A 26,293-nucleotide genomic window follows, 5' to 3' on the forward strand; every position below is an offset into this window, starting at 1 on the left:
CCTCTGTGAATTTCAACAGCTTCTGTCGATGGAAAAGGTAAAAATGAAGTTTTTGGAAGATAAACACTGAATATGTGATGTCAGACTCCACTTGTGTGTAGTTATATTTTCAATATCAACTTTTAAAGTAGTCTGTCATAGACAGTGGGAGTAATGCTTGTATACGTATACAAAATTCACATCTGCAAAACTTCCTCCAGCAAAAATATAGTTCTGTGCCAGATAGTTTTGTGTACACAGTTAGTTCAACTGACAAATTATTGTTATCACTGACAGGAATTACGTGAAGCAATTGCTCTCAGGACAAAAGTTCTAAATCTTGCACTAATTTGCACCTTTTAACATGGAAAAGTGTCTGATGAACAGAAGTAAAACTGCATAATTCAACTGTGTATACTGGTTAGGAATAATTTATCACAAGTCAGTTTACAGTGCTTTTCATTTCAAGACAAACCAAAAGTGCATTTCATCTTCAATATTGTAAGTGTTACACTGATTGCATTGTCTTTCAGTAATTGCGGTTTTTGGAACAGTGTGTCTCCCTTTTTCAATTGCTAGATCATGATTGCTAATGTGAAGTTTGGTGAGTAATTTTCTTTTCTCACCTTGTAACTGTGTTAAGTAGGGTTCTAATCTAAAGATGTTTTATTTTTGCGTACGTTCTTAGTTTACTATTTTCATCAGTGAACAAATTTTTCCAAAAGACGTTATATTTGTTTGTTAAAGTTGTTTCCATGAATCCAGCTGTAACTGTTTGGTGTTTCAGTGATGGAGGTATATGTACACACAGACTTGTCTCTGAGTGGATATACTCAAAGATGGATATTGTAAATTGTATGTGCATATACTGACCTGTAATCTTGGACTCTTAGGTCTACCTCTGGTCATCCAAGAGTGACGTAGAATATCATTTATTTTTAGCCTGGATAATGGCTTAACCCTGAGTAATTTACGAACCAGCTCCTGGCAGTCTGGAAGGAGGTCAATGAACTCAATGTTAGTGACAATTAGGATAAGCAATGTTTTGGTACAGTGGCTTTCTGTTTTGACGTGATGGTGGTGCAAACAATATAAATATCTCAGTAAAAGTTGACTTTATCAATGTTGGACAGGTTTGAAGAGTACAATAAGGGCAACTTTAAGTAAATAGAAGGATGGCTAATAAACAGAAAATGAGTGAACAAGTCCTAATACGGTTCATTGATTCCATGTGGGTTGATGGTCTCTAGCAAATCTCTCACTATTCACCCTCAACAGTATGGTCACCTCTTTATAGAGGTCACTTTTGTCAGATTTGAAACAATAAAAGCCTCTGTAGAAACAAAAGCCCTGTTCCACTTTCAATGATATCTGCATATTCCACACCAAGGTAAATTAGTATCCATGCATTCTCTGGGGTCAACATTTTTACTTTGAATGATAAAAATAAATGACATTCACATCAAAAGGAAGAGATTATTTTCATTTTGACCGTTTGAAATGTATATATTTATATCAGTAATATTCCACAAGTTTCACTGTATTACAAATAATCTCAGGATAAATTATGGAAGTATTTAAAAAATGCGCAGGAATGCATAAGGAGCTAGTGTGGTACTCACCGTGTGTTATCCATGGTTTGAATTCCAGCTTTTGTCTTGTCTGTTCCAACAAGGTCTTCAAATTGTTGTCATTAAATGGAAGTTTTCCATTCACCATGGCAAACAAAATCACACCTCTGAAAAATATTTAAAGAGGAAAAATTATTTATTCAATGAACAGTGCAATGAATAGAATCTGCATAAAATTTTGCTACCGGTAAATAATAACTTTATAACATCATATTGAAAGGAAACAAAATATTAAAGTAACACAATATATATTGTAGATCTCATCAGAATATTGACTTACAGACTCCAAACATCTGCAAGTTTTCCGTCGTAGTGTGTTGCATTTAAAATCTCTGGAGCAGCATAAGCATAGGATCCACAGAATGTCTTCAAGAGATGTGATTTGTTATGATTTGGAACCCTGACAGCAAATCCAAAATCTGTTCAGAGAAAAATGGGAATCATTCAATAAGATTTCATTGTGTGCATTCAAATATTACAAGACAATACAAAGTCTTGGATACTAGAATGTACTGTACAGTACTGGTAAATCTAATGAACAACAGCATTGATATGTGTTTACCCCTTTCATCACAATGGTTTGGTCCAATCCCATTGTCATCAATGGTGATTTTGGATTGATTTACAGGAAATGGAATGAACAGGTTAACTTTGTGAAGAATTAAAGCCAGGCCCTCATACCTCTTTAAACATTGGTAGGCCCTTTTGTTTCTATGACAATGGTGGACCTCTTTTGAGGGAAACAGGGATTGATGGGATGTAATTATACCACTTGTGCATTCCCAGTTTTCTGAAAACTCTGACCTGAGCCACAGTCCTGGGTCTACTGTAAAACATATCTTTTCAGCTAGCAAACTGTTTAGCTGATAAAATACGTCCATCAATTTGCTACTTTAAACTATCCCTATACTTGGAATGTCTTTTTAGTTAAATTCAAAACATGCTGATTGCAATGAAAATCTCAGACACTAAAAATGCGTATAGCTTATTCAGAGTATTTTACAGTATGTTTCATTGGATACAATGATTTTCGCTGACTATATTTTTTCTACTATCACTGGATATTGCATGTAAGAATACAACAAAGAAGACAGGCACGGCAAACATGTGTTATTAAATATTTCTAAAAGTAATTGAACAGTAGACCTACCTGTAATCTTGACATTATTGTATTCATCAAGCAATATGTTTTCACATTTCAAATCCCTGGAACATGAAAGTGAAAAAGATTGTGAGACACGTTTCAGTGATGTACTTATACCTAAACAATGTCTTGGATATAATGCTTTATGCATATTGCCTAAATTGTGTTTGCTGTCTTGAACTACAGGTAGATACAGACCCACCCTGACCCTCTGTCACCTTTGACCCAACCTCATGCTGAAAGTTCATAATGATGATCCAATTCAACCAGTAACTCACCTATGAACAACATTGAGTTGATGGCAGTGTGCAATTCCTAACACTAATTGCCGGAACATTTTCCTGGACATCTCTTCTCCAATTCCACCAAGACCATTTTTCATGGATGTGTTGTTGATGAATTCTAACAAATCACCCCCAGCTGCAAACTCCATGACCAGGTAAACTCTGAGGTCACTATGGAATGTGTCGTATAACTGAATCTGAAGTTAATGAAACATTTCAGAAAAAAAACTTATAAATATGAATTTATTACAGTTTCTAACTAGTGAAAACTAGAGAACTATTTATCAACAATTTTTTGAAAATGAGGGAAAAGATGCATTTATATATATTATTACATTGCATGATCAAAGCGATACATACAAGTGGATTATGAATTATCCACAGCATATTGCAGTCTTCTCTCGCCAGTTCATCTGAACATCAAAATATAGCAATTCATTGAAAAACAAAGATATTAACAAATATTTCAAAGCTTCAAATTAACCACCAGTCATTTTTGTATTAGAGTAACATAATACATACATACATACATACATACATACATACATACATACATACATACATACATACATACATACATACATACATACATACATACATACATACATACATACATACATACATACTATACATACATTTGTACATACATACACACACATATATACCTACATATGAACATACATGCATACATACATACATACATACATACATACATACATACATACATACATACATACATACATTTGTACATACATACACACACATATATACCTACATATGAACATACATGCATACATACACAAAGGCAGATAAACAGTATGTGTGAATCATGTAAAACAAGACCTATTAGCCAGCACCCTTTTTTGCTATTAAATTTTGCCAAGTGTTTATTAAGATGTCACTAATCACTTTCCCCATATTAACAATGGCCAAGATGTCTTTTCAGCTAAATTTAAAACCCATTGATTGCAATGAAAATCCAAAATTGCTAATAAAACATGCAGTTAATTTTAAGTGTTTTACAGTATAAACTGTCATGGTGATTCTGAATATTACATGTCAAGTTAATTTCTTACCAAGTTTTCATGTCTGTATGTACTCTTCATGGCTTCGATTTCTCTGGGTAGAAATTTGTGTATGTACTCTGAAGGTGCATCCTTCCTAGATATTATTTTGATTGCAACCTGACAAAAGATGAACAAGATACACCAAAGTTTTACCACTACAATTCAAAATGGTAGTAATGTCTGGACTGGCTATGCAGTATTGTATTGGAGAAGGGGGTAGGGGTAGACCATAGTGGGCCCAGTAATCTGCTTGTTGTTATTGTTTGTATTGTTGCTTATGTTTATATTAGTCTTGTTGTTGTTGACTAATAAAATTCAAAAATACATAACTATTGTGTCGTTGTTTCAAACTTAATGTAGATTTCATAAGAAACACAAGGACACACTCATTATTTGACCCAATACAACTCTCTTCCAATTGTACACTCTCTACCTATGCTAGTAAGGTATTGGGAGAGATTGTACATTGGCAGACAGTTACACCAGGTCAAATAATGATAGTGTCCTTGTAGTGTTTCTTATGACATCTACATTACGTTTGAAACAACAACAACGACACAATAGTTATATTCGTTGAATATTATTGGTCAACAACAACAACAACAACACATAAACACAAACAACAATGCAAACAACAGCAACAACCAGATATACTGGGCCCACTGTGGATATAGATTTTTTGTATAGTTGACCTACAGAGATATCGGTCAGAAATAAAACGCGAGATGATCCCGGGCCAGTTTGTCGTTTCAATCACAGTCTCTCCATCCACGTGTTTTAGTAAAAGACGTGTGAAGATTTTTTCCTGAAAATGAAGAGTGGAAAGACCGACTGACAACCTGGTGCGATGGAAGATACAACGAAACCCCGAAACTGACCTAGGCCTACACTAATAAACTGCATGAGCAAAACATATGAATAATGGTTAAAGTCGACTACAATTTCAGTTTTGAACACCGGAAAATATTTGAAATAGGCGATGGAAAAGGTCATTGACGTGTTTATTCGGTACTCACCATATTGTGGTCTTTCTTTTTTAAATCATAAGCCAATTTAGCGTTTCTGTCGAACTTGCTTTCCATTGCTTGTGCCAATTTCACTTTGGCGTACGCTCCGCTACCTAGAGTCCGATCGGAAAGAACATACCCGTGACGTAAACACTCCTCAGCCTCCGTCGAAGCGTACGGAAAATGCTTTTCCTCGTAGGTGTACGACGTTCTCTTGGTCATCTTGCTTCTTTCCATGAGCTCATTGACAACGGCCTTCTTCGCTTGATGTACAAACTTTCAAACGGTAGTTACTTACCGAATTTGTTACTCACAGAACCACCCTTTCACAGCGTAAAACTTGCATGATTAAATTTGCGTTCAGCGTATACTTCATACTTGGAAAACCACTGGTGAAGGTGTAAACATTCATTTACACGAGTTTCCTTTCAACACAGATGTTCACAAGTCATGTTCTGTTTCCATCACGAGTCATGTGACAGGGCGCACTCAATGTTCCATGGTTCCTCTCGCCCGACGCGTCGACGCTCAAGTTCGACGCCGATGTTCCCGTCACCAAGGTGATGGCCACGACATGTAACGCTAGTATTTCACTCAATTTTAAGGTATCCTAAGGAAGAGATCTAGACATCAACTACTTCATCAGTGTGTTTGCCGATTCATTGCACCACAGGATATTGGAATGACCCACTTTTATTCCTCGGTTAAAACACGCCCGAAATTCAGAAAGGATACCTGTTCAGAAAATTTCTTCCTCATTCGATGTAATTTTCCCATGTGTAGGCTAATCATCCGTACTATCAACTTATATATCATGACTAATTTTCTTTTTCCCTTTGAATTGTAAACACTTTGATGTTTTTAAGTGATAATATGAAAAAGGCAGCGATAACTTGTTTAAATTATTGAAGCAACAGCTTTTTTGAATATGAGATGAAGCAGTGGTGTATGATTTATCAAAAGTGAAGAAGATTTCCGTCGCTGATGGTGGTCACGTGATCGTCATAGAGTTTTCTTGCGCTTGTTGGTCTTGCATTGTCGATAGGTCTTCGGCAGAAAAGAACAGGTAGAGATACAGAAAGTGATGTAACACTTGAAAGTTGTATTAGAAAGAGGCTAGGAGAACCGAGGGCAAATATAGAAATGAAGTGTACATCTTATTGTACAATTGCTTAGGGTTTCGTTGCAGTCCTCGTTTGACCGTAATCAGCTGGAAAGGCCCGGTGGTGACACTCTCAGAGAGCATCGGCATCCATGCTCGTTCCACAAAATTTCAAGAAACCCCTAGTATGGGAGAAAATACGACCAAAAAATGTCCCCTTACTTACAAAATCCAGAAGAGGGAGACGCAATGTTAGAGTCAGGTCAATGCTTAATTATGATATTGTTTTCACATAATAACACATCAGAGTTTGAAAGTAACTTTTAACTTTTGAACAGGAGTGTCAAACTCATAAATTAAACATACACAACAGATTAAATAGCCAGGACAAAACCAACCTATTTACTGGGAGCAGGGATCATATCGCAGGGTGAGTCCCGAACCGGATTTCGAATCACAGTTTTAAACCCGATCAAAGCATAGGAAACGCACAATGAAACTTTTGGTGAAGTTTGAGTGTCTGATAGATATTTTCCGGGATATTTCAAACCTTTCTAAGGCCATATTTTAGGACAAGTACCCCTTTTTCTCGATTTCACGGACCCGTGATAGAGAATAAAACCCCCCTTTCCCGTGATTTTGGGAACACGCATGGATACCCATTTCCCCCCGAACAGTGACACCATCAGGGAAAAGGGAACTTGCCTCTGTTAAGGAGATAACTCACACCTGCAGAACTTTCGATTTCGTTGCTTTATCCGGTACAAAGATTGACATATTTTATCATAGACAGCAGACCTACTGTCTATGATTTAATGTAAGCCATCAATACATTTTACGTAGGCTGATGTCATGAAATCTTACAGTTTCATGATAATTGAAACGACTCAATGTTGATGGTAAAGTAGCTAATATAAATACATACTATCTAGACAATACGACGTCGTCTTGAGTTGATGTCAGTATTAACGAGCTGGAAGTTTAAAGGTAGACATTTCTAATAAAATCTGTTTTTTCGTTGGTGATTTATTAATTTACGAGAGTTTTCCTTTTAGAGCAACTTCATACTATCACTTATAAAATCAAGATATGTAAATTATTACCCGCTAATTGTCAAGATATGCAAATCGCTGTTTCTCAAGTTGTTTGCATGATTAAGTTTTACCTTGAGTTATTATAGTGGGTTGAGTCGAACATGCAACATTAATTAAGCTAAGCAGGTACAAAGTTGGATAGAAGTTTTGGTATATCAGCTTTTTATCATCAGCGGGCTCTTTTGTAAGCATCGTTGTCTACATATAAGAACAAAACGATGTCAAGAGTCTCTATTCATGCATCCCACGAGAGTAAAGTGTAATACCTCATGAAATTTCAGCCTTTGTTAAAACGTACTGGTGTAAGAACTGCATTTACAGATGATCTCCACGATTAAGATGTTTCGGCCACTTGTCTTCGACAACGTCTCCAGCCATCGAGTTTGCTGACTCTTAAATTTTTTATAAAGAATTGGTATGGGAACCTTCCTCATTTTAAAGGGTGGAACGAGGCATTAAGATGAACGGTTTCCATAAATGCTGACAAGCACAGTGAGTTTTCAAGTTTGGTCCTTCAGTATACCAGTGTATTTCGACGCAGGCAGTAATTATAACGTAATGCCAATACGTTCTGTAGTAAACTCTCGGATTATTTAATCCTGATTCATCCATATACACATACATAAAAATAAAAAATGGCAAAAACGTAGAAAAGTTTGGTTTTGCACATTTGCTATTTTTAATGAATTTGTCTGCCGTAACGTTAGTCATATCCCAAATTATAAGCAAGGTGTACCTTCCCACCTGAAAGCGTTGCACATAATGGCAACCTTAGGGAAGTTGCAGCAAGGTAAGGGACTGGTCAATATCTTTGGCACGGGGTGGAGCGATGGATAATCTTTTGCGGACGTCAGAAAGTGGCTGACGCCTCCTATACTAACTTTCGAAAGCAGGGTGACCAGCTCCTATTCCAAATATCGATAACAAGGTGAAATAAGGTGAAATATAAATTTCTCTCTCTCTCTCTCTCTCTCTCTCTCTCTCTCTCTCTCTCTCTCTCTCTCTCTCTCTCTCTGACATGCGAGATTTATTATAGGAATTCCAAATTTTCAATTTTCAAGTTTTGAATAGAGTATTTTGAATAAGCTGTGAATGTATTTCACACTTTCTATGCATACCCAGATATTCAGAACTGTTGTACATAAATAGATGTCAATCACTAATATCAAAGAAAGACTTGGAACGGCAGTAAATTAAAAACAACACCTCTTATTTGAAAACCTGTGACAGGAAGGAAAATAACTGAGATAAATGAGAACCTAGAGAATCTTGTCATTTTTCTGTTTCTGAAATATTTATCTGTACTAATGTACTGTGAAATATTAGTGCATGTTGCTTTCTTATGCATATGTCTGATATATATTAAAGTAGTGCGCCAGAAGGACGGGCCGAAAAATATTAAACATACAGATACCTTTTATATATATATATATATATATATATATATATATATATATATATATATATATATATATATATATGCATGTGTGGGGGGTCGATGGATAGATAGATCGATCGACGGATTGACAGATAGATAGATCGATCGCGTATCAAATCGACACATAATGTAGCTTTGGGGTCAAATCAACCGATGACGTATAAAATCAACCAGTAACGTAGACAAGTCAAAGAGCATGCAAACACAGTCTTGGTGTCAATGAAAGTGCATGCATTCATGCTTGTTTTGGGGAACCTGGGCGTCTCCCACTTCTGCTATATATTATCATTAATGTGATTAAATATTGGGGTCGTTTAGAAAGCCTTAAAAACAGTAGTCTCCTTGCTGTAGCTTTTGAACTTGAAAACAAACTGCATGAGAAGGGTCTATCTACATTTTAGACTTTGTTAAATCTGTCTTGCATTCTGTAATTGTTCACACTGCATTAGAGTGAAGAATTTTAAATTCTCTACAGTTATAGGACAGTAAAACATTCCTTTAAAGCAAAGTTTGTTGATGTCCTGAAGAAATCCATAGAAAGTAATGAGAAACTAAATATTTATTGTAAGATTAAAACTTTTTTCAAATATGAAAAGTATGTTTCCCTTGTTAAAAATCCTTTTGATAGAATAGCATTAACAAAAACAAGAACTTCAAATTATATTTTCCCAGTTGAAGTCGGTCGTTATTGAGAATATCCTTAGACACCTTAGACTTTGTACACTATACAAAAGTGATGTTGGAGATGAATTTCATTTTCTTATGATTTGTCAAAGTGCACCTGCACAAGGTTTAAGAGACACTCACTATAGTTCTATAATTTTTGATATTCAGGCTCTAATACATAATGTCTTGTTCTGATGATTCCTTTGTGCATATTACTGCAAAGTTCTTTAATGAGCTGATGAAAGCTTATAACATGTAATTTTAAGATGGCTTTTTTCATCTCTTTCTTGCAAAGTTTTTCAATCTCGTCATTCTTTTGTTTTGTATTTCATTTCATGCCAATGTCACGTATGTGTACACTGCTGAATAAATAAATCCATAGTTGTCAGTACAACAAACAGCAGATTTTTGCGCATGCGTATTGCGTTTGTGCGACGTCAGGCTTGGGGATTGGTGTAAAGTTACGTTGGACTCAGAGCGTTATCTGTTCAGAGTGATTTCGGTCCTGTCCTGTGGTATGAGCGTATCATTGAAAATGTCACCAGCACGGCCCTGTAAGTTGGACATTGCCGTAGTCTGAAGGATAATTATATGCTACTGCGAGACAAAGCCTAGAAAGAACTTACAACCGGCGTGAGGGATCCGCGATCCGTCCTCTTATATTTTATTAGGGCCAAAATGGCGGCACAACACCTCATGAAACATGGGCTATGCCTATATGGCTACTAGGCTAGGAACAGATGCAGCTTTTTTCACACATTTATAGTGCGATCGAAAGGATGGCGAAGGTGAGTGGTGAGATCGTAACAATGACTAAATCGGTGCAAGCTCACAGGCACTTGACCAGTCGCTTCCCGATCGGTACACTGTCTACTGTACTGATTCACAGAAACAGAGAGAACCGTGAATCAGTACCTATCGTGAAGCGACGGGTCAGGTGCACAGGCGCATATGCCGTCGCTACGCGAAGCCGGCCTGAAGAAACTTCCTCCGGTATACAGGCCGTCTTCGCGTAGCGACGGTATATGCGCCTGTGGTCAAGTGCTTGTGCTATAGCTAGCCCTATGAGTATAGCTTTTACTTTACTTTATCGCTCAACAACACACTCAGTCAAGGAGTGCGGTAAGGCAAAATTACAAAACTCAACAAACACTTGATGAAGCTGCTGCTGGGGGAGGAACTAACGTACAAGAAATAAATTTGGCAAGAGGTAGTTTATCTTTGTGAGTAAAGATATACATGAACTTTTCTCTATCATTCAAATCAAGAAAGCCAGGATTATACAAACTAGTGGATGAAAGTAGACTATCTCGATAAGCTCTGTATTTTGGACATTCTATTTCAAAGTGAAATTCATCCTCAACTAAAGACTTACAATACTTGCAGAATCTTTCATTTGCAGGAACTTTTGGAATAGCGCTGATCGCAAATGACGTCACTGTTCTCTCATTAATATGCATAAATAAACATTTGTCCGTATTTTCCGCATAAACGACGAAAATAAAACCTGCGAGTGTTAGAAAGGCTATTTAGCATCACACTTGTTCGTATGAATTGACGACTGAGACTACAAGCTGCAACAATAGCCGCGCATACAACGACAAAATTTGTCCGAATTTCAGCATATTTGTCCGAAAGTTGCGCGCGCGTGCAGCTATATTTAGTAACAAATCTGAAATCGCGATCAACGCTATTGACCTTCTACCCAGTTCTATTTGTAGGTTGTGATCCGAAATTCTTTGTTTTGTCAGCCACCTCCTATAGGTAAAAGATCTTATATCTAGCAAGTAACTTTCAAATTCAAATTTTGTCTTAAATAGTCTGTAAGTTAGCTGTGAATTTTATGCATTATTTGTATGGTTTTATTTTCCAACCAAAGTCTGTTTTTATATATGTGCTAACTGAAGGACATGTATAGAAGTATCACTGCTCGCTGATTTGGACCATGCATATGCATTTTAATAGGTCGCGTACGGCCGGTCGCCGTGCCAATCGAGTAACTAATGGAATGACCTATCAGTGGATTTTGCAGAATAACACAAATTTGAAAAGTTACTCTGATAGTACTATAGGACAGTATACAAAAGTCATTATGTCTCTGTCAGTATCTAAATCTGCATAAAAGTATCACAACTTTTCCAAATGGAATCCTAAACCGAGAAAGTAATCTAAATTTCCATACCATGTCCTCTCTGTATAGTGTAGACTCAACCATTACAAGTTCTTTTCCATTGTGTTTGTGATGTTAAACATTGCAGTAATTTCAACATCTCCATCAACTTAGTATTGTTTAGAAAACGATGCTGACATACTTTTGGTATGTAGTTTAGATAAACTAAAGCAAACTTCTGATTTTGCTGAATCAGCTGAAAGGAATATTAATGATATAAAAATGAATCCAAGATCCTCAATTCTATTTCACCATAGTGGGAGATGTTGATCGCATTCGCATCAAGTCTAACAGATTAATTGGTTTGGTGAAGCATACTTGCGGTTATATGTAGTGAACACTAGCTGTTAGCGAGAGTTTGTATAGCGCCACCATTGTTGGAATTTCACTGCTCAGAAAATTCCAATTCTAGGGGAGATTGATTAAAAATTTGTCTAGCAAAAAGGTGTACAATTTGTGTGTCTGCTTCATTGATATTTATTTTCTACCATTTGGTAGCAGTGGACATGTTCTCCTGATTTCAAAGAGACAATTATGGTTGGTAATGTATTTCGGTGATTTTCAATCAGATTTACTTGAGGCTAAATTATAAAATAATATCACTTGTTTTAATTTTCTTATGTGCATTTTGGTACTGCCATCGCATTCATGTTTTCAATATTTTGAGTGGACGCAAAACAAAGAATTTGATTACTTTGGCCGAACTGTGATTTACATGCTCTTAGCAGTAGTACGTCCTGTGCCATGGTGTGTGTGGAAATCTTATTGTAATGATCATGGTGATAGAGAGACTGTGTACTGATCATGGTGATAGAGAGACTGTGTACTGATCATGGTGATAGAGAGACACTGATCATGGTGATAGAGAGACTGTGTGTACTGATCACGGTGATAGAGAGACTTATGGGGTTCACATCTAGGCCCAGGGCCGGCCAGAACTAATCCGGCAGAATGTGAGAAGATAAGCTAATCTTTTGTCCGCGTTCACATTACGTTCAACGCTGTCGCTGCAATTCTTCGCCTAAACTGCAACTGTCCACAACCGAGCCTGCAGCGGGATTTACTGCAGGTCTGCTGCCCATAATCTGGCTAAGTTCTTCGTAAAACATACAGGTCTTTCTTCCCCGACCGCTTGTCCTATTATTATCAGAAACTTTTTTGAATTCTGACTTCAAATGTTTCATCTTACGCTTGCATTGATCTGGGCTACGATCAAACCCATGCTCTGACAAACGCTGTGAGATGATATTGTAGGCGATTCGATCCCTTGACGTGCCCTCCATCAGATTTTTCACCATATCTTCGTTCCAAATGCCTTAAAGACACTTGATTTCTTCCATAGCCCAGTTGACTCCTCGACTCGCCATGTCTAAAATGATACTGAATCGTCGAATAGGTCAAAGACTACACTGCATGTCAACTACAGAGGGCGTCAACTTGGACCTGAGTCGGACAAAACGCGTTCACATATGCTGTTTACTGCTCGGCCAGAGACCTGGGTCGGCCACAAACCACCCCTCTCGACTAGGACAGAAATTGTCCGGACTGTGGCCGGCCAGAACCGTTCACACCTGTTTTTTTGGTCGGCCACGAACCTGGCTAGGACAAGGGCCTAGTCTTTTTTGGCTAATGTGAACGGCCCTACTGTGTACTGATCATGGTGATAGAGAGACTGTGTAAAGATCATGGTGATAGAGAGACTGTGTACTGATCATGGTGATAGAGAGACTCAGTACTGATCATGGTGATAGAGAGACTGTGTACTGATCATGGTGATAGAGAGACTGTGTACTGATCAAGGTGATAGAGAGACTGTGTACTGATCATGGTGATAGAGAGACTGTGTACTGATCACGGTGATAGAGAGACTGTGTACTGATCATGGTGATAGAGAGACTGTGTACTGATCATGGTGATAGAGAGACTGTGTACTGATCACGGTGATAGAGAGACTGTGTACTGATCATGGTGATAGAGAGACTGTGTACATAAGAAAAAAGAAGAAACTTAGAGAGATAAATATGCAAGATTAGCAACTCAAGGAAAAATTTATATTACAAACAACAAACAAAATGTTAAACAAAAACTTGCCATGTTTAATAGAATTGCAGTTCATTTGAAGGCAGAAGTATGATTGATATCTTAATTTGGACCTAGTTTTATGACATAAAGAGAGAGGCAATCATCAGTGGTTAGGTCTATAACAATAGAAATGCATGTACAGCAGAATCATTTCCTGTTATGGGAGGAAACATCAATGAGGTGATAATATTTTAAGACAAAGGGTTTTCAATATACTAATTTAGAAGTTAACAACAAGCACTGCTTCAAAACTTCATTGACAGCTAGTAGATATGACGCATATAAATGTTAATTGCTGTCTCAGTGTTTTTTGATTTTAGTCTGTGTGTCTGTCATAGCTCTATGTAATTTATATGCATCCCAGAATTGAACAAGACCACACTGTCCCAGAATGAAACGGGGAGATTATAGCTTTCCTACACAAACAATATTATACAGTTTTTACAACAGCATATGTACACAGAACAGGAATGAATGAAATGCATACTTATATAAAGGACATTGTGGTGGGGTGGAATTCCTATTTCATATGGTTTCAGTTACACCTTAGTTCACCTCTAGGTCTATATAGTCCTAGAGGTGAACTGAAACCGGAAACAGACTGAGTCCAGTCCTGAAAGCCAACTGGAACTGGTCCTGAAAGCTACTGCCAGGGACTGCAACAGGCATGGGGCCTGTCCTAAAATCCAACTGGGCTGGTCCTAGAAGCCTGCGGAAGCGGTCCCAGAGTGCATTTTGAACCAACTTGCAGTCCCAGTTTGGGGTTTGAGCTGCTCTCACATATCTCATAAAGCAGCTAGACCCTTAAAACTAAATATTCTGAACTATTTTTCATGTTGTTTGTCATTTTATCTCAATAGACAATCAAAGTATCCCATCATTTTATGATGGAATAGTTTGTTGAAATGTGATAGCCTAGTACATTACATCAGGCTTTCTGTTTAAAACTTCAGATAAACACTGTCATCTATGATCTACACAGCATATTCTGTCCTCCACACCTTGCCAATAGCACTTGTCAATCAAATGTATGAGTTTGAAAATAAAACAACACATTCAGAATGAAATTCTTTCTGCAGAGGATTGAAGGCATGCTCTGCAAAAGTAATTGGATACATGTTGATTGATTTCATGTATCAAATGTTTGTGATGTATAGCACTGTAGAAAACTCATAAAAGCTTTCAATTGCCTGAGCAAGAAATAATAATAATAGTAAATTATATCATATTTCTTGCCATACACTTCACATATCCTGAGAAGATGGCGTAAGCCCTGCACACTTGGACTGAGTAAAGTCATCAGCGTAACCGAAATTTTCAGGTGTGTGATCAATGTAATACACACGTATTACATTGGGTGTGCACACCCAGGCCAAGAATGTGATCAGTCCCATCATGATCAGTCACTACCATAATTATAAAATGAAAGTGTTCTAACTATATGTAGTGGGCACATATCATAACACTTTGATTGAGTTTCCCATTTTTGCCGCATTTTGCCTTTGGGTTCTTCCATGATTTTGTGGATTCTGGGGTATTCAAAGTTAACAATTTTGGTTTTACTGTGAAAAAGGTACAAACAGGGGACACCTTGACCGCGTGTTGCATTAATGGAATTTTAGGCAATCATGATGGCATAAATAATTCCATCAACATTTCCCGCCAAAGTCGTTTCCCAAGATAATGTCCATTTGTAGCCATGTTTACTTTCATTACGTTTTTGAGGATAAATACTGCTGCCTTTCCACAAAATTAAGGCGTTTCTATGATTGTTGGTTTTAAAGGGACAAAGTCTACCATTTTTCATGAATTTTGTTTGATACGAAATACTACTTATATTGTTTTACATGTTTTAAGATACTGAATGTATGGGTGACCATGCATATTTGACCCCAATTTAGACGCGATACATAGAACGATTTGCAAAAATGAATTAATGGTCATGACCATAAATTAATTTTCGCCATGGTTTCATGTATTGCGTCTAAAACTGGGTTTAAATATATATGCATGGTTACCTATACGTTCAGTATCTGTCAACATGTCAAACAATATAAGTAGTATCTCATATCAAACAAAATTCATGAAAAAATGGCGGATTTTGTCCCTTTAAAGTTTCCATTACTATAAATATTATGATGCTAACAAGTATGGTACTGTAGGAACAGGAATTTCATATCTCAATTCAAGAAATGTTGAATGTACGATATGTAATTTTAACTTGTTCAAAAACTTTGTCTTTCCCCCACAGCTGTATTTCTACTCCAGTCATACAGTAACCAAGGAACCTGTGTTCAACCTTGCAGTAGCTGTACTGTCTCTCTCTTTGGATGTCCTAATTGTAAGTGGATATTCTTTTCTTTGCTCTACGATGACAAAGCAATGTACAACTACCAAAATATGGCTTGAGAGATATTTTCTTTTTACAAATATGCTTGTGGTCATGGTAACAAACAGAATATTGTGATGTTGTCATGGTTACAAATGGTACAGATAAGGAATTGTGCTACTGGTATATTCAAAAGTTGATGATACTGTCTCTCATGTGGATGTTTCTGCCTTACATTACCTTTTTTCATATCAAAAGCTGGTACTAACTTCAATGCGTTCTTATCTCGAATTGACTTTTTTGAGAGGAAAATTTGAATAACAAAATTCACAATGTTAGGCATAGAAGGATTGTCAGGTCAGGTAGTTGTCATGGAAACAGCCTATTGATATCAATTCCATTGGTCATATCAACCATTTCCACCAACTTTCTTTCAAATTGAAAAAGACAATGGATGTGAGTCAGTATTATCCAAATTCAAGTGTTAATGGTTGCACATGTACACCAATTCCTGACCCTTGCAAAAGTATGTATGCCAGTGTCAATGTAACACTTGACAAATTATGTCAAGTTAGAGTGGGTACAATTGTGACTGACTTCATTGCATGATATGTGCATTTGTTCTTACTGAACAGAAATATACTATTAATGAAAAACGTATCTTACGAAACTGCTCAGTGGTGTTTAAAGTTGTCAGCAACCAAGCAGACCGAAAGAGAGTGAAAGAATTATCCTCCACTTGTAGAGCTCAAATTCTTTCCAATGTCAGCTCTGGTTAAATATGCATTATAAAATATTTTTTTCAGCTGGTTATCAAGTTTATCTTGCTGTGTAGATTTGTCAGGAAAAGAATTGAAAGTGTGTCAGTGGATGACACTATGTATACCAGTACTTGTGATGACACAGTCACTGAGTTTCAGAAGTTATTTAGTATATTTACTTATTAATAAAAACTTTAGAAACATTCGCAAATCAGCTTCAATAGAAATTCAATGCATTCAAGAAATTCTGGCATTGTGCAGCGTCTTGGAAGCTCTAGCTGATTGGTTGGTAGAGAATATCATCCATATGTATCATTGATGTGTATTAATATCATTGATCATTGATGTGTATGAATATCATTGATCATTGATGTGTATGAATATCATTCATTGATATGTATTAATATCATTGATCATTGATGTGTATGAATATCATTGATCATTGATGTGTATGAATCATTTCAAAAATGCAAGTCAACTTCATAATACCCTTAGTTTCAGATTGTTTTAACTGCTGTTAATCATTTAAATCTTAAAACTTATCAGCTTACACCTTCTAAGCTACTGTATTTTTTTATTGTCTAACCTGACCTCTGTTAACTTTTAAAATGCAGTTGTGCAAATTTAGAAGTAATGAAGGTATTTTTGTATATCTTTAACAGAGTTCAACCAATGCTGTACAGTCCTTGAGTGAAGATTTCTGCCAACCAGTTGTGGTTTAATGCAAACTATATACATGTTCATGTTCAGGTTGCTGGACTTGAACAACCTGTTTGCCAGGTGAGTTTCTGTTCATTTCCTTTGAAAATACTATCACAAACAGGGGAGTTAATTTTTGTGATGCTTGTAAAGTACAATTATTGATAATTAGTCTTCAATTGTTTTTATGGCTTGAACAAACATTTATTTCACAATGAAAAAAACTGAAAATATGTTCCTTTTTGTAATTTTGACCTAGCTCCTATATTTAGTACTACTGTACTAAACCAAGTGTAACCCTTTGCTGATGTATAAACCCCTCCACTACTTTCAGAGTAATTTTGAAAATGCTGTAGGTCTGTGTATCAGATTTATTTTTATGATTAACCCTCTCAGGCCTTAACCCTACCGGTACATATAGGGGTATCTCTGGTAAGTTACTGGAAAGTCAGGCCTGAAAGGGTTAAAATCAGTGGTTTTTACTAAACCGCATCTGAGAAAGGGTTTGTGGGAACAAAACATCTCCTTATTCATTTACTGACAGGAGCTCCAAGAATATCTGTGCAACATATTCATCAAGTTTTTAAATACCAAAGAGTCATTCATCTCAGCATATTTTGTTTTTCTCCATAGGTTACAATATTTGTCAATCCTTGCAGCCTGATCACCAATTCTTGCAAGAATGGTGACTTTTTACTGTAAAATCCTTCGCCAGACTCTTATACAAGATACATTTGGCAGTCTATAGGATGCTGGACTGGTTCTACATATGATGCTCACAATGTCAGAACACTTTACTAAATTTTTAGTCTCACTGTAAGATTGAATTCTCTGCTTTTAAGATCAAAGGTTCAGAGATCTAGCATGTTATTCCAATAATTTATTGAAGATTACACCCTTTAAAACCTCAAAGATTTTCAAGGGGATCCTACTCTGGAGAATCTTGATTGTTTACTTTCAGACAAAATGTTTGTATGTACAACAAGGATATCTTATAATTGGTAAATCAAAATATTTTCAAACCAAAACATTACAAAGACGGTGTTTTTCCCTGACCACATTCTTGCATCTTTTGACACAAAATTGAAAACAGTGTCCCTTCAGTGGGTCTCTAATCAGAATGAGTTCACTGTAGTCCAGAGTCGACAGACAGATGACGTCTGTGGGATAACAAATTACACACTAGGTAGCCCATAAAGCTTATTGCTTATTTTTGAGACAGTCAAACATGTCAAATTTGATTTTTTTCATTAGAATGCAAACACTGAAGGAAAAAGAACTTTGTTACACCCGATGTTTCATAGGCTCATTATAAGGCAAGCCACTATACGTCTACTGGGCCCTAGAATGCAAATCAAGTGCAAAAGCATGTACTTTCCAAGTCATTTGTTACTGTAGAATATTTTTAAGGCTTATGTATAGCAACCTTGAACTCACCTCACCTGATTTGTTAGATGTCACCCCAAGAGGGCGCACCGACTTAAAAAGAATGGTAGGAGAATATCAAGGCATGTTTTGTAAACATAAATTGAATTATAATTAGCCCAGCTCTGAATTGTATGAAAGCCTTTCAACCATTTGAAGAGTATTGGCAAAATACCATCAAGTTATGAAAAAGTTGCAAAATCATATTTGCATTTATTCTTACCATTGTAAAACTAATTTAAAATTCATAATTTATAATAGTAGAAACTAGAAGACAAGATTCCAACATCAGTGCCTGTGGTTCATTCTTCATCTCTTTGTATTTCTTGACAGAGACTACTTTCAGTTGACCAAGTCCAGTTTTGTTGACATAGGTACGGTAAAAGAAAGAAAGTTTTTGCAAAGGCATCTGATAAGAGAAGATTTTATTCCTTGAATTAATCATGCCCTTGATTTGACCTTGTTTCTCATTGTCTATCACCAGCCAGGGCTCGAAATTTGTTTTTTGTCTTGGTACCATGTTTTCAAGTTTGTAGCCAAAAGTTACAGACTGGTAGCTCATAACAATGTTTGCATATTTTGGTTTTACTTCTTTGCAAATTGTACCTTAGAAATATTTATGGATCTTTTACACACATGCTGTTCTAGCTGTGTTCAGGGTTTCATTTTCTACCTGATGATAATTAAATGTGTTCACTTGGAAATTAAGGTTGTGGGGTACCTCTCCTTTGTAAGGTTTTGACAAAGAGGTCTTGTATTTATAATTTTAAATACTAAAAGATTACGGTACATTCCAGTGGTCAAATTTCCCAGTGTCTTTTATTCATTTATTTTAGCAGGATTTTTGCCAGTCAAGGTTATAAATGAGACGATGAATCAATATACCAATGACTGCTATAAGTGATCTAAGACAATAAAAATCCTTTTCTTTTTGTGACACTGCTGATAGAAAGTTCCCTATTGTTGTATTGTTTATTTAGACATTGCATGAATACTGCAAAACAATAGATTGAAGCGCCAAAAATCTGGAAGAACTCCCTACAAGCATAACTTGCTATAGCATTGTTTTTCATAAGCTAGTTGGTTCCTTGAGATCAGCCACAATCAAGCAGGGGGGTCTTGACTATACATGGAAGTAATTAGCATACAGTATAATGTGACCTTCAAACTTCAGGCATGGCAGGGTCTTTGTCCAATCAGCTACAGATGATTTGAATGTTGCTGGAGACTTCTTCAAAAGGCAATTAGAAATGCCACTTTAGCAGGAAGGGATCTGTTTTCCACCAAAATTCTGAAAGTTGCTGATATTTTTAGGAGAAGTCATGAACTTCAAGCAGACCAAATACTCACATAGGCATCCAAGATAAGCAACCATTCTTAGTGGGCTGTCAGATGTATGCTGTGTCAATGTCAGAATACATCAATTCTTAAGTGACTGTTGTAGGTGAACTGCTTCATTTTCAAGTTGGTGATAAATAAAGTTATGCTACATTGTTTCAAGCTCCATAATTTTTGTGAAAAGTTAGTTGTTCTTGTTCTAACAAAGTAACAGTATTTTTCCCTCAGCGTGTACATAGTAATGAAAAAAAATATATCAAGTTTGACAGGTTTGATCGCCTGAAAAAATTCAGTATCCCATCTGGGCTACCAAGTGTGTAATTTGGTAGCCCAACGACCAACTTTGGTAGTCTGTGGATGCGGGGCTACCAGGAATTTCAAGTCCTGTGAGCTAAAAGAATTCAAACAACATTTTTCCATGCAGTGTTCAGTGATTGTCAATTTCCATAATATCACAATGAGCTGAATGTCTAAGCACTCAGTATAATCTATTATTTGCAGTACGTCATTTCATTTCCATGTCTTTTCTTAATAATACTTTGAAATTTGGTCAAAATTTGCGTTGAACGAAACAAATGCCAAACTGAAACGAATTATTTTTGAAAAATTGAAATTCAAGGAGCTTTATACATAATTTGATCTCTGGTAGCTGCTATTCTTAACATATCAATGGCTTCCTCTTTAACTTTTGCTGTTGGTTGAGATAGACATTTTTTGCTGTCAACAAGAACTTCAATATGTGTCATATTGATCGAGAATTAAAAATTGAAACAACAAATATCTTCTTTAAGGTATCAATACATACCATACAATATGAAAGCAGCAGAATGGTAGTGTACTTAAATGGGACACCTATCATCCCAGTGATGAAATCCTCCCTTACGTGTTTATCATTGTTTCATATGAATATTTGTATCAATGATAACAATACACCAGTCTTTCTTTTTAGTTGTTTAGATGAGGTTAATAGGGAACAAAGTCACTAGCCTGTGGAAGAAACGCTGAAAAAAATGCATCAAAGATGACCTTGTGATTTGTTGGTCACGTTATAACCTTCAGAATAATAACCTTTGACCTTTCTTTCAGATATCCCTGTGTAGTATAGCCAAGATGATTTCAGAACTGTCATGGTTAGCTGCCACAGTTTTCACTCTGTGTTTCCACTTGCTATAGCTCGTGTATATTATGTTGTGCATGTTAGCCATGCTGAGACTTCATAGGAAACACAGACAAGAAATGCGTCAGTTTTGGTGAGTATAAACACTGACTGTCATAGATTTTTTCAAAAAATCATTGAGCAGTGACTGCCAGATACCATGGATACGATCCCACCACCACTGGCATACAAAGATTGATTTTAGAGTTAGGAGCCATGATCTGGCTGAGTATTTCTGTCTGTTGCTTCTCCACCAGGTGACTTGATGCCATGTTGTGGGTTCGAACCCAATTGAAAATACTGTATATTCATAGTGATGTAATTACAGATTGTAGGTATGATACAGAATGAGGATGGGTTGGATTTTTGCACTTCAAAACTTTCGTTTAGAGGGGGTTGAGCCCAAACACATTTAGTTTTGTTTACCGTGCACATGCTTTATTATCCACGGCCCCTAACTGTTGTTAAACATGTTGTTAATGCAAATGTAAAAAAAGCCACGCTACTGATAGGAGTGCATTGTTTGGTCCCATAATCTCATAATTTTGCCATGTTTCAGGCATTCATTGTCATTGAACATTGCATATGATGTCTGTGAATATATAGCGAATAAACTTGAGTCACACATAAACTGAAAAAATGTTCCGTTTTTGTCGCAGAACACATGTTTCAAAATGTGTTCACGGAACGACCATTTGACCCCTCTTTGCATATGTCATGAAAGTGCCATCATGATTATTCAATTTATCACACCGTCAAAGCAATGCTATGAGAATTCAAAAACTCCTGCCCAGTGTATGCACATGGCTGCATCATCAGTAATCCCCCTATTGTGCGCCCAAGATCGTGTAATTTCCTGTTTAAGGCATTGATATATGTGTGTTCCTATATCAATAATGACATTGTATAATAGAAAGTTTGGTAATACTCAGAAAAGTTTTGGACAATTTCTCATGCAGTCAGTAACGACCATTGTTGTGATACTCCTCAGGTTGTCTGCTATGGTGACAGCGCCCTCTTTACGACCACAGTTGCCCAATTGAAACCTCTCTTTGTACTCCTTTCTGCATCCAGTTGAAAGAAGAATTCTAGAAAATTGTGTTGAAACTGAAGATGAATGAAAAAGAAAGAGGAGCACCGTGTCTGGCTTGAAGAACAAAAATACGACTGCCAAGGAGCCCTTTCTAGATTGGAAAGTACATCAAGATAGAATGAGCACGCTGAAAATGTTCCACAGTGTCTGTGGGTGCAATCTATAAGAATATGTATTCACCAATCAGGCAATTTTCAAGTTCCATAACACCATCAAGATATTGTTTGATAATGGTATCACCAGACAGCTCATTCAAGCAGACAATTTATGTTGATGTGATCATTAATACCTATGATACCTTGCAAGAAATTATAAGAGACAACCTTTATGAGATGCATTGCCTATGCTTGACAGTGTGCCAAATGGTCAATCAACAGTTTAGCATTATTTAATGTCAACAAACATGAACAGCTGTGATCAGGGAAGCAGAATGATGACCTTATTATGTTGATCTCACACTACCAGGATTTGTCATGTACCTTGAGTACCATCTTTGGAAGTAGTGCTGCAACAGAGGGTTACATCTTAACTTCCACAATTAGTCCTATAGCAAAGCAAAATGGACCAAACAAATCTGGACTCTGTATTTACAGAGATCTCCTTTCACAAGGGACAATTCTATTGGTTGAAATCATGACTTTGACACTCAGCCTGTGCATTTAAAAGTCATTGCAGTTTTAAAACAGATTCAGATATTTTATAGCAGTGCAATTCATTAATCATTACCTTGTGTGAGTATACTGCTGGGTTAAGCTTAGGCAGGAATTTTTGGAATATTATCTCTGCAAGCAAAAATCTGAGAGGAGGGAGCCAAGACTATCAGACCAGCGTGAACCAAACTATGAAGAAACTATTTGCAAGCAAAAAGCTTAGAGGAAGCAAGCCAAGTCTGTCAGACCAGCATGAACAAAACTATTAAACAACAACAACAACTATGATGTGATTAAAACGTATATGTATTTATAACTTAAGATATGATCTGTTCGTCAAATAATTGTGTGGAGATCTATGTTTTCATTTTCATATGGTCTGTGCGTTGAATTGCAAAATAGCCAGTGACTGAGACACGTATTTCATAATGTGTTTTCTTATCAATGCTGAACCCATTTACCTAAATGTTTCAGTTCTACCTCATCTTTCATGTTTTTAGCTCCACCGAGCTTATCTAATAAGTGGGTGTGTGTTGTCGTCCAGCATTCATCAATTTTTTACATTCAAATCTTCTTCAAAAAAACTCTAATTCCTTTATTCCATGGAGTACAGGTCCCCAGGGATAACCATGATCAAATTTATAGGAATTTTGATATAATATGGAAATTTGTATTTTTTAAACAAATTATGTTATTTTTGGGCAAAAATCTGTTTCTTCTCAACAACTGGTTTGATAGCCTAAGTATTTGGTATACAGGTCCTAAGCGATGACATTTTCATGTCAGGTAATTTACAATTTGCATATCTAATAAGCTTTCACAGTTTGGCTTACAGACCTGACAGCCAAACTGTGAAAGTTCATTAACTATGCAAATCAGGAATTGGTTGACATAAAAATGTTTAACGACTTTCAATAATGTTGTATTATAGTATCTTTAATTTAGATAGCAAGTTTTGTCAACTTTGATCAAGTAAAGTCAGATAAATATCACTAATTAGGAAAGTTCATTAAATATGCACATTAGGAATTGCCTGGAGGAAAAATGCTTTATGACTTTCAAAAATGTTATATCATAGTATCTTTAATGTACATAGCAAGTTTCATCAATTTTGGTCTCATCAATTTAGATAAATATCGCTAATTAGGAAAGTTCACTAAATATGCTAATAAGAATTGGCTGACGTAAAAATGCTGAATGACTTTGAATAATGTTGCATCATAGTATCATCAATGTACGTAGCAAGTTTCGTCAACTTTGCTCAAGTCAATCGAGATATATAGCCTTAATTAGACAATTTATTAAATATGCAAATTTGGAATCAGCTAAAGTAAAAAATGTCTAATAACTTTCAATAATGTTATGTCATAGTATCTTCAATGTACAATGCAATGCTATCTCGGACGCGCTTTTGCAGGTTCAGGATAGTGTGTGTGCACTACACACGTATGTACAGAGCGCGTGGGAGACATGTTCTGGCACTCGTCCAATGAGTCTCTTGAAACCAGTCAACAGTTAATGCACAGATACAGCCGCAGGGGTTGGGGCACCTGGAAACGGTACATGTTACGGAATGGGCGTTCCGTACAGCATTGTATTGTTCTCGATGGTAGATGTATGATAATTGTTAAATATGCTGATCATGACTTGGCTGAATTAAAAATGCTGAAGTAAAAAATATCGCAGTGTGACAAAATGAAGACATTGCCCTTAAAGTTTACATATGCAAATTGCTTAATTTTCACAAGTCATATGACCCTTAGTAATCCTTTTGAACTAGCAGTTCTGAGAAATTTGGTGTTTTGACAAAAGTGACAAAAATAGGTAAAATTCTATGATTCTGCAAGCCACAGCTACAGTATGAGATTACTGTCAGTTCTGGATTATGAGCCCCACAAACACAGACAGACAGACAGACAGACAGACAGACACAGACTGACAGAATGATGACATTGGCTCAAAAGTGCACTCTCAGCTCTAAGGGGCCAAAAACCAGTTTTGGGCTAGACTTTGTTTAATTCTTATAACCAATAGTCAACCACCCTACATAGTCCAGAAAGTCCAACATGTCTAGAATTCTGCAGGTCCATCTTATAAGATATGCTTTTCTCTTTTTTAATATTTGACGACCTTAGTAGCCATAAGATGGTCATATTTATCCCACCTCGATGTCATATGAAAACTGAAAACGTACGACCAGAGATTAAAGACATGAAAAAGCATAATTTCATCATGTGGCTGTTACAGTCTCTTAACATGGACACATTAGTCTGTTCACATCAGTATTTGTCTCTGCAAACTCCAATCACATTCATCAGTTATCACACTTTTCAATGCTCATTGCATTCTATACATCCATCTTTACTCATTACAATTGAGCAAAATTTATTGTAAAACTTTAATCAGGTAAAATATAAAGTAATCGAGTATACTTTGCTTGCTATGCAAAAAATGTGTAAAGTTAGCTCAGAAAGCAATTACATCCATGAAAGGCAACTGTACAAGTGAAAAGTAACATTACAGGGTGATCTGAAATTTCCTGTAACACTTTGAGTGCTGTCAATTTTCCCGCCTAAGTTTTCTGCAAAACTTTATCCATTTTTTATTTTTTTGTAAATTTTTGACAATTTTGGACCAAATGGACATTATGTTTCATTGGCTTCAGTTTTTGGTCAAAACTTTGGAATATATCTGAAAAAATTTGTCTGGGTTATATTTTATCAAGGCAGCCAAAATTTACTTCGGTACTCAAAGGGGAAATCAACAGTGATTAGACCCTATCAGAGATACAGAAAATACCTTTATAGATCCAATATTGGTAAAGCAAAAACATTTTAATTTAAGAAATTCAAACATTTTCACAAGGTAAAACCATTAATGGGGTAAGATACCTCAGATATTTGCTCTATAAATTTGAAGGATTTTCATCGATATGTAACATCCTTGTTTTAGCCAAGAAGATTAAAGCAAAATTTGAATAGCAGGCAGGCATTTTTATTTTTTGATTACAGTTTTGAGAAAACATTTACTAGAAAGCGATTTTGCTTATTCAATAGCAAAGCAGTGTCCAAAGTTTGTCAATATTTTACAATAAGATTGCTTGTTGCATTGCTTGCAATTAACAATTTTAAGTTGTATAAACGAACACTTTAAGGACATGCATACACTTTGTATATCT

General features: G+C 36.2%; 2 long non-coding RNA genes across 3 annotated transcripts; one reads left to right on the forward strand and one right to left on the reverse strand.

Annotated features, from left to right (window-relative positions):
• Positions 1-858: 858 nt before the first annotated feature.
• On the reverse strand, positions 859-2,023 carry LOC139146383 (uncharacterized). The gene is made up of 3 exons (XR_011555140.1): positions 1,891-2,023; positions 1,602-1,717; positions 859-971 (listed from the first exon to the last, which is right to left on the reverse strand). It is a non-coding gene; the product is annotated as an uncharacterized lncRNA (long non-coding RNA).
• Positions 2,024-9,883: 7,860 nt separating this feature from the next.
• LOC139145940 (uncharacterized) lies at positions 9,884-25,835 on the forward strand. Of its 2 annotated transcripts, none has more exons than XR_011555055.1 (5): positions 9,884-10,200; positions 15,916-16,005; positions 17,417-17,534; positions 21,303-21,466; positions 22,364-25,835. It is a non-coding gene; the product is annotated as an uncharacterized lncRNA (long non-coding RNA). The 2 variants fall into 2 exon arrangements; XR_011555054.1 differs by having other exon boundaries at positions 22,447-25,835.
• Positions 25,836-26,293: the final 458 nt, after the last annotated feature.

This window comes from Ptychodera flava, chromosome 12, assembly GCF_041260155.1.
Source record: "Ptychodera flava strain L36383 chromosome 12, AS_Pfla_20210202, whole genome shotgun sequence".
In the NCBI taxonomy this organism is placed as follows: Eukaryota; Metazoa; Hemichordata; class Enteropneusta; family Ptychoderidae; genus Ptychodera; species Ptychodera flava.